This window comes from Cherax quadricarinatus, chromosome 54, assembly GCF_038502225.1.
Source record: "Cherax quadricarinatus isolate ZL_2023a chromosome 54, ASM3850222v1, whole genome shotgun sequence".
NCBI classification, from domain to species: domain Eukaryota; kingdom Metazoa; phylum Arthropoda; class Malacostraca; order Decapoda; family Parastacidae; genus Cherax; species Cherax quadricarinatus.
In genome coordinates, this window is record NC_091345.1 from 26,940,293 (window position 1) to 26,951,959 (window position 11,667).

The 11,667-nt window shown below is 42.7% G+C and overlaps 1 pseudogene; it reads left to right on the forward strand.

Annotated features, from left to right (window-relative positions):
* Window positions 1–562: 562 nt before the first annotated feature.
* LOC138854296 (uncharacterized) lies at window positions 563–2,715 on the forward strand (annotated as a pseudogene).
* Window positions 2,716–11,667: the final 8,952 nt, after the last annotated feature.

Here is an 11,667-nt window from a genome sequence, read left to right on the forward strand (position 1 = left end):
CCACCACTCTCTCTCTTGTCTTACTGCCGTCACCTTGTGAAACTCCAGTAGGTTTGTGACACAGGATTTCCCTTCCCGTGCTGGTTGTCATGTATAAACTCATCCCTTTCTAGGTGCTCCACCACTCTTCTGATGATCTCCATGACTCTGCATACTGTATATGTCAGTGACACTGGTCTGTAGTTTAATGCTGCATGTCCGTCTCCTTTCTTAAAAACTGGGACTTCATTTGCTGTCTTCCACACCTCAGGTGCCCTGTTTAGATAGATGTGTTGAAGATTGTTGTTAGTGGCACACACAGCATCTCTGCTCCCTCTCTGAGTACTGCACACTTAAGTACAATAAAGCACCTTAATTACTAGGAACGGTTGAAATCCCTTGACCTGTACTCCTTGGAATGTAGGCGAGAAAGATACATGATAATGTACCCTTGGAAAGTCCTAGAGGAATTAGTCTAAAATCTGCACACGGAAGTTACTCTTTACGAATGCAAGACTTGGCTGGCACTGCAACATCCTTTTAATGAAAAGCATGAATACGCTAAGAGCAGTGGTGGGCACAGTTCCGCTAATCCATTAACCGCTAATTAGCAGAACTAACTTTTTGTTTAGTGGATTAGTGTTTCTGCTAACTTCAGAAACCGTTAGTGGACCAGTTAGCTTCCGCTAAATGAAGTTCTGCTAACTTTGAGTCCTCCAGAAAGAAAAATTCATATGTTGTTGGTAGTTGGAAAGCAATGCCTTTTCACCGGCGCACGTGTTTGTTCCTGTCTGTTGTGGGTGCTTCTCCAACAGTCAGACACACTATTGTTATAGTCTTACAGTGTCAGTGATCACCGAGGTGCATTGTCACTTACTGTTATGAACAGGGGAAACGTTTCTCTTCCACCTGAGGGTGTTGTTGAGGAGTCTGCAGCGGCTGTGGTTGAAGCAGAGGCCGCTCAGGCTGAGGGCCAGGAGTCGCAGAGCCCGTGGCCCAACCTGAATGATTATATTGTCCCCAAGTCAAGGGATACGAAGAACGCCAAGAGCTATGTATGGATCCTGCCTACACTGCATCACTCCCCAGACTCTTCCAATTCCTGACAACTCTATGGCCGAAGAAATACTGCCTAACATTCCTGTGAGTCTTCATTTTCCAGTTGTGACCCTTGTTGCTGTGTGCCATCTCTGAAACATCGTGTCCCTATCCACCTTGTCAATTCCTGTGCATCGTGTGACAGCCCAAGAAGACAATCATCAAGGGACAGGCGGCAAGCCTCTACAACTTGAAGTTGCATGTTAAGAGGAAACACCCAGCGCATGCCATCAAGTTTTAGGAGAGAATTAAGGCCGGATCTTCCCATGGAAAATGCGGCCAATTTTCTTGTAGCAGCACACTAGCGGGAGCAGCCAGTCGTCACAGCCGCCTGCAAAGAGAGCACACCAGACCATTGGCAAAGCGTTTGTTGCTGCTGGCACTAGCGTCCGCCAGTCTGTGGTGGACACAAAGATTGTGGACCTATTCGTCTGCAACATGCTACCTCTGCATGTAGTGGAATCCCCCACCTTCGTCAGCTTGATCAAGACTCTGAACCCCAGCAAGACGTCGATGTCCTGCTGTACCCTGGGCAGGAAGATTTTGGTCAGCCATAAACAGCTGGAGGAGCATCTTACAAGATATTTATGAGTTATAAGCACTTATTAGAATACTCATATAGTTTTTTTTTTATTTTTTTTATTAACACATCGGCCGATTCTCACCAAGGCAGGGTGGCCAGAAAAAAACTTTCATCATCATTCACTCCATCACTGTCTTGCCATAGGGGTGCTTTACACAGTTTCTAAAACTGCAACATTAACACCTCTCCTTCAGAGTGCAGACACTGTACTTCTCATCTCCAGGACTCAAGTCCAGCCTGCCGGTTTCCCTGAATCCCTTCATATATGTTACTTTGCTCACACTCCAACAGCACATCAAATATTAGAAACCATTTGTCTCCGTTCATTCCTATCAAATACGCTCACGCATGCTTGCCGGAAGTCCAATCCCCTCGTACACAAAACCTTTACCCCCTCCCTCCAACCTTTCCTAGGCCGACCCCTACCCCGCCTTCCTTCAACTACAGACTGATACACTCTTGAAGTCATTCTGTTTCGCTCCATTCTCTCTACATGCCGGAACCACCTCAACAACCCTTCCTCAGCCCTCTGGACAACAGTTTTGGTAATCCCCCACCTCCTCCTAACTTCCAAACTACGAATTCTCTGCATTACATTCACACCACACATTGCCCTCAGACATGACATCTCCACTGCCTCCAGCCTTCTCCTCGCTGCAACATTCATCACCCACGCTTCACACCCATATAAGAGCGTTGGTAAAACTATACTCTCATACATTCCCCTCTTTGCTTCCAAGGACAAAGTTCTTTGTCTCCACAGACTCCTAAGTGCATCGCTCACCCTTTCCCCCTCATCAATTGTATGATTCACCTCATCTTTCACAGACCCATCCGCTGACACGTCCACTCCCAAATATCTGAATGCATTCACCTCCTCCATACTCTCTCCCTCCAATCTGATATTCAATCTTTCATCACCTAATCTTTTTGTTTTCCTCATAACCTTACTCTTTCCTATATTCACATTTAATTTTCTTCTTTTACATACCCTACCAAATTCATCTACCAACCTCTGCAATTTCTCTTCAGAATTCTCAAGAGCACAGTGTCATCAGCAAAAAGAAACTGTGACATCTCCCACTTTGTGTTTGATTCTTTATCTTTTAACGCCACACCTCTTGCCAAGACCCTCGCATTCACTTCTCTTACAACCCCATCTATAAATATATTGAACAACCACGGTGACATCACACATCCTTGTCTAAGACCTGGAAATAAATGGTATAAAATACCGACACAATGGAAATATAAACACACATGCAGTATAACGTGATTCTTTATTGGCAACGTTTCGCCCACACAGTGGGCTTTATCATGTCACAAACAGATCTTGTAGATGAATGGTTCAGAGAACCGACATGTTGATAAATTAGACACATGTGCAACTCTTGGGACTGATGAAGCCACTGTGTGGCGAAACGTTTCCTCAATAAAGATACCCAAGAGTTGCACATGTGTCTAATTTATCAACAAACAGATCTACCTGGGTGGAAAGTACGTGAGCATAAGATGAGGTCAGGTTGAGAGTGCTGAGTCAGGTGGAGAATGCTACATAAGAACATAAGAACATAAGAACGAAGGAACACTGCAGAAGGCCTACTGGCCCATGCGAGGCAGGTCCAATGTTCAGCTATGTTATAGAAGCCGTTGTTCTGGTTGAAGTTGCTGGACATCGAGATAAGTGATGATTCTAGGATTCTTCGGTATTGAGTGTTGTCTTCTCTGGCGATAAGTCTCGCCAGACAAACAGAAGGTACTCACGAACCTTCCACCCAGGTAGATCTGTTTGTGACTTGATAAAGCCCACTGTGTGAGCGATACGTTGTCATTAAAGGATCACATTATACTGCATGTGTGTTTATATCTCCATTGTCTAAGTTCTACTTATGCTGGGAAATAATCTCCCTCTTTCCTACATACTCTAACCTGAGCCTCACTATCCTCGTAAAAAACTCTTCACTGCTTTCAGTAACCTACCTCCTATACCATACACCTGCAACATCTGCCACATTGCCCCCCATCTACCCTGTCATACGCCTTTTCTAAATTCATAAATGCCACAAAAACCTTTTTAGTCTTATCTAAATACTGTTGCCCTCTGTGTTTCACTGTAAACACTTGGTCTACACCCCCCTCCCTTTCCTAAAGCCTCCTTGTTCATCTGCTATTCTACTCTCTGTCTTACTCTTAACTCTTTCAACAATAACTCTGTCATACACTTTACCAGGTATACTCAACAGTCTTATCCCCCTATAATTTTTTGCACTCCCTTTTATCCCTTTTGTCTTTATACAAAGGAACTATGCATGCTCTCTGCCAATCCTTAAGTACCTTACCCTCTTCCATACATTTATTAAATAATAGCACCAGCCACTGCAAAACTATATCCCCACCTGCTTTTAACATTTCTGTCTTTATCCCATTAATCCCAGTTGCCTTACCCCCTTTCATTTTACCCACTGCCTCACGAACTTCCCCCACACTCACAACTGGCTCTTCCTCACTCCTGCAAGATGTTATTCCTCCTTGCCCTATTCACGGAATCACAGCTTCCCTGTTTTCATCAACATTTAACAGTTCCAAAAAATATTCCCTCCATCTTCCCGATACCTCTAGCTCTCCATTCAGTAACTCTCCTCTCCTATTTTTAACTGACAAATCCATTTGTTCTCTAGGCTTCCTCAACTTATTAACCTCATTCCAAAACTTTTTCTTATTTTCAACAGAATTTAATGATAACATCTCACCCACTCTCTCATTTGCTCTCTTTTTACATTGCTTCACCACACTCTTAACCTCTCTCTTTCTCCATATACTCTTCCCTCCTTGCATCACTTCTACTTTGGAAAAACCTCTCATATGCTAACTTTTTCTCCCTTACTACTCTCTTTACACCATCATTCCTCCAGTCTCTCTTTTTCCGTCCCGCACCCACTTTGCTGTAACCACAAACTTCTGCTGAACACTAACACTATATTCTTAAACTTACCCCATACTTCTTTTACCCCACTGCCTGTGTTCTCACTAGCCCATCTGTCCTCCAACAGTTGTTTATATCTTACCCTAACTGCCTCTTCCTTTATCTTTCTCTTACTTGCTGCTTCCATTTTCCTTGTATCCCATCTACCTTTTACTCTCACTGTAGCTGCAACTAAAAAGTGATTTGATATATATGTGGCTCCTCTATAAACATGCACATCCTGAAGTCTACCCAACAGTCTTTTATCTACCAATACGTAGTTCAACAAACTTCTGTCATTATGCCCTAATCATATCTTGTATACTTATTTATCCTCTTTTTCTTAAAATATATATTACCTATACTGAACCCCTTTCTATACAATAATCAAAGGGCTCCCATCATCATTTACACCCGGCACTTCAAACTTACCTACCACACTCTCTCTAAATGTTTCTCCTACTTTAGCATTTAGGTCTCCTACCACAATTACTCTCTCACCTGGTTCAAAGGTTCCTATACATTCACTTAACATCTCCCAAAATCTCTCTCTCTCCTCTACACTCCTCTCTTCTCCAGGTGCATACACTTATTATGACCCACTTTTCGCATCCAACCCTTATTTTATTCCATATAATCCTTGATTTTACACATTTATATTCCCTCTCCTTCCATAACTGATCCTTCAACATTATTGTCACCCCTTCCTTAGCTCTAACTCTCTCAGATACTCCTGACTTAATCCCATTTTTTTCTCTCCACCAAAACTCCCCTACCCCTTTCAGGTTTGTTTTGCTTAGGGCCAGGACATCCAACTTCTTTTCATTCAAAACATCAGCAATCATATCTTGTCATCCGCACTACATTCAAGCATCCCAGTTTTATGAAGTTTTTCTTCTTCTCTTCTATAGTAAATGTCTACAGGAGAAGGGGTTACTAGCCCATCGCTCCCGGCATTTTAGTCGCCTCATACGACACGCATGGCTTACGGAGGAAAGATTCTTTTCCACTTCCCCATGGACAATAGAGGAAATAAAGAAAAACAAGAGTTATTTAGAAAAAAGAAGAAAAGAAAATCTAGATATGTGTATATATATATATGCATGTGCATGCCTGTGTAGTGTGACCTAAGTGTAAGTAGAAGTAGTAAGATATACCTGTTATCCAGCGTTTTTATGAGAGAATTTTTTTTTTATTTTCTTAATTTCGTGGTTATTGCAAGTTATGACAGTTTAGAAGTACAGTAACTTTCCCAGTGTTGTAAAGTAATGAAGTTAAACTCCCTGAGTACTGTACTTGAGTAACTTTTCTCGGTGTTTACCTTTCAAAAATTACTGATGTAATGAGTAACATATCGTTATCAGATTGTAGTGAAGTAAAAGTGATAATGGACTTCAGTATTTAAAGTGAAAATAGTGAGCAATTTCAGTACTTTTTAAAAAGTAAATACCGAAAAAAGTTACTTAAGTACAGAATTCAATTAGTTTTACTTTGTTTCTTTACAACACTTGTACTTATACATAAGTATAAGTCTTAAAAGTAAAAGACCAAAACAAGTAAAAAATCTGAATTTATGTGAAAAAGTTAGCGTTTAGCATTAGCAGAGCTAATTTTTGAGTTAGTGGATTAGCGGTTAGCAATGCTAACTTTTCGGTTAGCTGTGCCCATCACTGGCTAAGAGACAACACAATAAGTGTCAGGGGCCCAAGATTGTTCAACTGCACCTCCTAGTATACATAAGGGGGGATTACCAATAAACCCCTGGCTGTCTTCAAGAAGAAGGTGGAGAGGCACCTAAAGTCAGTTTCCGACAAACCTGGCTGTGGTTGTGTGCTGCCGGCAGTAACAGCTTAGGTGACACCTCAGTCTTATGATCCTTTTACTGTTCTATTATTTTTACATGTCCTTGATAATGGAGAAATCAGGAAAGTGCTTGGAATTTCACTATTTTTTCACAGTGGTTGTTTTGTATATTGTGATATCACCTATTTACTGTGATCTTGTTACTTACACACACACACACACACACACACACACACACACACACACACACACACACACACACACACACACACACACACACACACTTTAACTCGACCACTGCAACCACAATTAAGTGAGTATACACTTACACAAATTTTCTGAGTATAGGGGGGTTTGCAAGAGGAAGAAACTAGCCAGTCAAAGTGATTTTTCAAGGCAAAATCGGCTCGAAACAGGAGCCTGTCAGAGGGTGTACCTCGACTGCAATAGAACACAAGAAGAAAGGCAGCAAATGAAAGAGAGGGTACAAAGATGCAAGGTGGAAAGAGAGGCAAAGACAGAGATGGGCAGGAGAACCCAGACTCAGGGATAAGAGCAAATACAACTTCCTTCACAACCAGCTGCAGAAGGCCCTCATCCCCAACAACCCCAATATAGCTAAACAGTCTAACCCAAAACCCACACACCGTTCCCACTGCCCCCACCCCTCTCATCACAAGCTCCACCTTCACAGGAACCTTCCATACTTCCTCATCAGGTCCCCCCCCCCTTCCCCAACCCCAACTTACCCACCAGACCACAGTTTTAGAAAAAAATCTGAAGGTTGAGAGAAGTCAAACTACAAAAGGGGGACTACACAGGCATGAGGAACTTCCTGCAAGAGGTTTAGTGGGAAAGAGAATTGGTAGGAAAATCAGTAAACAAAATGATGGGATATGTGACAACAAAATGCAAGGAGGCAGAGGAGAGGTTTGTTACCAAGGGCAACAGAAATAGTGGGAAGACCAGAATGATCCCTTGGTTCACCCAAAAGTGTAGGGAAGCAAAAACTAAGTGCCCTAGAGAATGGAAAAAATACAGAAGACAAAGGACCCAGGAAAATAAAGAGATTAGTTGAAGAGCCACCAAAGAATATGCTGCACATATAAGGAGGGAGGCTCAGCGACAATATGAAAAAGACATAGCATCAACTGTCAAATCTGACCCGAATCTATTGTATAGCCACATCAGGAGGAAAAGAACATTCATGGACCAAGTAATCAGGCTGAGGACAGAAGGTTTGGAGTTCACAAGAAACAACCAAGAAGTATGTAAGGAACTCAACATGAGATTTAAGGAAGTATTTACAGCGGAAACAGAAATGACTCTGGGAAGTCAGAATAGGGGGGTACACCAACAAGGGATACACCAACAAGTGCTGGATGAAGTACACACAACCATGGAGGACTTGAAGCTGCTATGTGATCTTGAAACCTCACAGGCAGTGGGACTGGACATCTCTCCATGGGTCCTTAGAGAGAGAGCAGAGATCCGGTGTGTGCCACTAACAAAGATCTTCAACACATCCATTGAAACTGGGCAACTCCCTGAGGTATGGAAGATGGTAAATGTAGTCCCAATTTTTAAAAAAGGAAACAGACATGAGGCATTAAACTACAGACCTGTGTCAATAACGTGTATAGTATGCAGAGTCTTGGAGAAGATTATCAGGAAGAGGGGAGTGGTGGAGCACCTAGAAAGGAACAAGCTTATAAACAACAACCAGTACGGTTACATGGAAGGCAAATCCTGTGTTACAAACCTACTGGATGTGCAAGAAAGGTATAAAATACCGACAATATGAAAGTTAAGACACATGTGCAACATCTGGATATCTTTATTGTAGACGTTTCGCCATCCAGTGGCTTTATCAATACAGATTCTGGGACATAATTAGAAGACAGTAGAACTATATACAAAAGATGAGGTAATCAGTCCCTCAGCCTTGGAGTTAGTGTTCACAGCATCTCCTCCACCACGATGCTGTGAACACTAACTCCATGGCTGAGGGACTGATTACCTCATCTTTTGTATATAGTTCTACTGTCTTCTAATTATGTCCCAGAATCTGTATTGATAAAGCCACTGGATGGCGAAACGTCTACAATAAAGATATCCAGATGTTGCACATGTGTCTTAACTTTCAAACCTACTGGAGTTTTATGACAAGGTAAAGGAAGTAAAACATGAGAGACGGGTGGGTAGATTGCATTTTCTTGGACTGCAAGAATGCCTTCGACACAGATCCTCACAAGAGATTAGTGCAAAAGCTAGAGTATCAGGCACGCATAACAGGAACTGCACTGCAGTAGATCAGAGAATACCTGACAGGGAGGCAACAGCGAGTCATAGTACGTGACGAGGTGTCAGAGTGGGCGCCTGTGACGAGTGGGGTTCCACAGGGGTCAATCCTAGGACCAATGCTGTTTTTGGTGTATGAGAATGAGTTGACGGAAAGGATAGACTCAGAGGTGTCCCTGTTTGCCGATGATGTAAAGTTAATGAGGAGAATTAAATCGGACGAGGATCAGGCAGGACTACATGAAGACCTGTACAGCCTGGTCCATCAACTGGCTCCTCGAATTTAACCCTGCAAAAGGCAAATTCAAGAAGATCGGGGAAGGGCAACCAAAACTGCAGACAGAGTAAAGGCTGGGTGACCAAAGACTGCAAACCTCACTCAAGGAAGAGGATCTTGGGATGAGTATAATACCGAGCACATCTGAGATGCACATCAACCAGTTAACTGCTGCAGCATATGGGCGCCTGGCAAACCTAAGAATATTGTTCCAATACCTCAGTAAGGAATCTTTCAAGACTCTGTACACTGTCTACGTCAGTTCCATACTGGAGTATGCAGCACCAGTTTGAAACCCATACCTGGTCAAGCACGTCAAGAAATTAGAGAAATTGCAATGGTTTGCAACAAGACTAGTCCCAGAGCCAAGGGGAATGTCTTACGAAGAAAGGTTGAGGGAAATCAGCCTGACGACACTGGAGGACAGGAAGGTTAGGGGAGACATGATAACGACATGTAAAATGTGAGGAATTGACAAGGTGGACATAGAATGTTCCAGAGATGGGACGCAGATACAAGGGATCACAATTGGAAGTTGAAGGTTCATATGAGTCAAAGGGATGTTAGGAAGTATTTCTTCACTCATAGAGTTGTCAGGAAGTGGAATAGTCTGTAAAGTGACGCAGTGGAGGCAGGAACCATACTTACCGTTAAGACAAGGTTTGATAGAGCTCGTGGAGCAGGGGGACAGAAGACCTGTGAAAAGCAGGGGCGCCGTGAGTATGCTAAGAGGCAACACAAGTATCAGGGGCCCATGACTGGTCAGCTGCACCTCCCAACATACATAAGGGAAGGATTACCAATAGAGTTCTTGCTAATTGACCAGTTTACCTATTCGGCACGACATATATATATATATATACATATATCTATATATATATATATATATATATATATATATATATATATATATATATATATATATATATATATATATATATATATATCTATATATATATATGTGTGTGTGTATGTAATCAAGTGACAACACTATGTACAGCCGGTGATCAAACCCGTGAATTTTAACCAGCCTTCTGAGCCGCTAGGTAAAATCTTTATGCCTTAGTCCACTAAGCCATCATGCCACCAACATCAGGTGCCAAGCAACTACACTGGCCATGCCACTTCTGACAAGAACATATTTGTGGCTGTGGATAGCTGCAGGAATTAATTTCGGCTACCAGTCGCATGAACAGTACACATATTAATGTATCCACGAAACAAGTGGTTTTGAAGCAAATAGCAATACTAGCCAGGGATCGAACCCAAGATATTTAACCATTCTCCCGAGACAAAGGTGAATAAAACTCCAGGAGGAAAGGGTGAATAACCTTCTGTATGAATTACTAAAATGACAAAGAATCACATTTTTAAAGTTGTGTTGCTTTAAAGTTTGAAGTGTAGTACAGATGTTGATAAAGAATTGACTGTTAATGTTATAAATGAAAAGACGGTGTACGTCGTAGCACTAAACAAAATGAAGCTAAAAGAGGGTGGGAGAAGTTAAGTGGGGAGTAAATGAGGTTAAACTGGGAGAATCTGATGGAACTAGAACTGAAGAAGGAATAGTCGTAATAAATGATCTGCTACGTAAAGAAATGAAGGGGTTTAAGTGTCTAAATAATGAGTTATATTGTATAGAATAAAGATGTGATGTGAGAAGGGGGTTATAGTAAGTAATGATGTACCTGAGGTGAGAGGTGTGTAGAGGAGAGATATTTTGGGAGGTGTTAAGTGAGCGTCTAGTGAGTTGTAAACCAGAACCAAGGTAGCGTCCTTGATGGAGAGGAAGCAAGACCACGTGTGAAGGGGAAGCAAGACCAAGTGTGAAGGGGAAGCAAGACCACGTGTGAAGGGGAAGCAAGACCACGTTTAAAGAGGAAACAAGACCACGTGTGAAGAAGCAAGACCAAATGTGAAGGGAAGCAAGACCACGTGTGAAGGGAAGCAAGACCACGTGTGAAGAGGAAACAAGACCACGTGTGAAGAGGAAACAAGACCACGTATGAAGAGGAAGCAAGACCACGTGTGAAGAGGAAACAAGACCACGTGTGAAGAGGAAGCAAGACCACGTGAGAAGAGGAAACAAGACCACGTGTGAAGAGGAAAAAAGACCACGTGTGAAGAGGAAACAAGACCACGTGTGAAGAGGAAGCAAGACCACGTGTGAAGAGGAAACAAGACCACGTGTGAAGAGGAAGCAAGACCACGTGTGAAGAGGAAGCAAGACCACGTGTGAAGAGGAAGCAAGACCACGTGTGAAGAGGAAGCAAGACCACGTGTGAAGAGGAAACAAGACCACGTGTGAAGAGGAAACAAGACCACGTGTGAAGAGGAAGCAAGACCACGTGTGAAGGGAAGCAAGACCACGTGTGAAGAGGAAACAAGACAACGTGTGAAGAGGAAACAAGACCACGTGTGAAGAGGAAGCAAGACCACGTGTGAAGAGGAAACAAGACCACGTGTGAAGAGGAAACAAGACCACGTGTGAAGAGGAAACAAGACCACGTGTGAAGAGGAAGCAAGACCACGTGTGAAGGGAAGCAAGACCACGTGTGAAGAGGAAACAAGACCACGTGTGAAGAGGAAACAAGACCACGTGTGAAGAGGAAACAAGACCACGTGTGAAGAGGAAGCAAGACCACGTGTGAAGAGGAAGCAAGA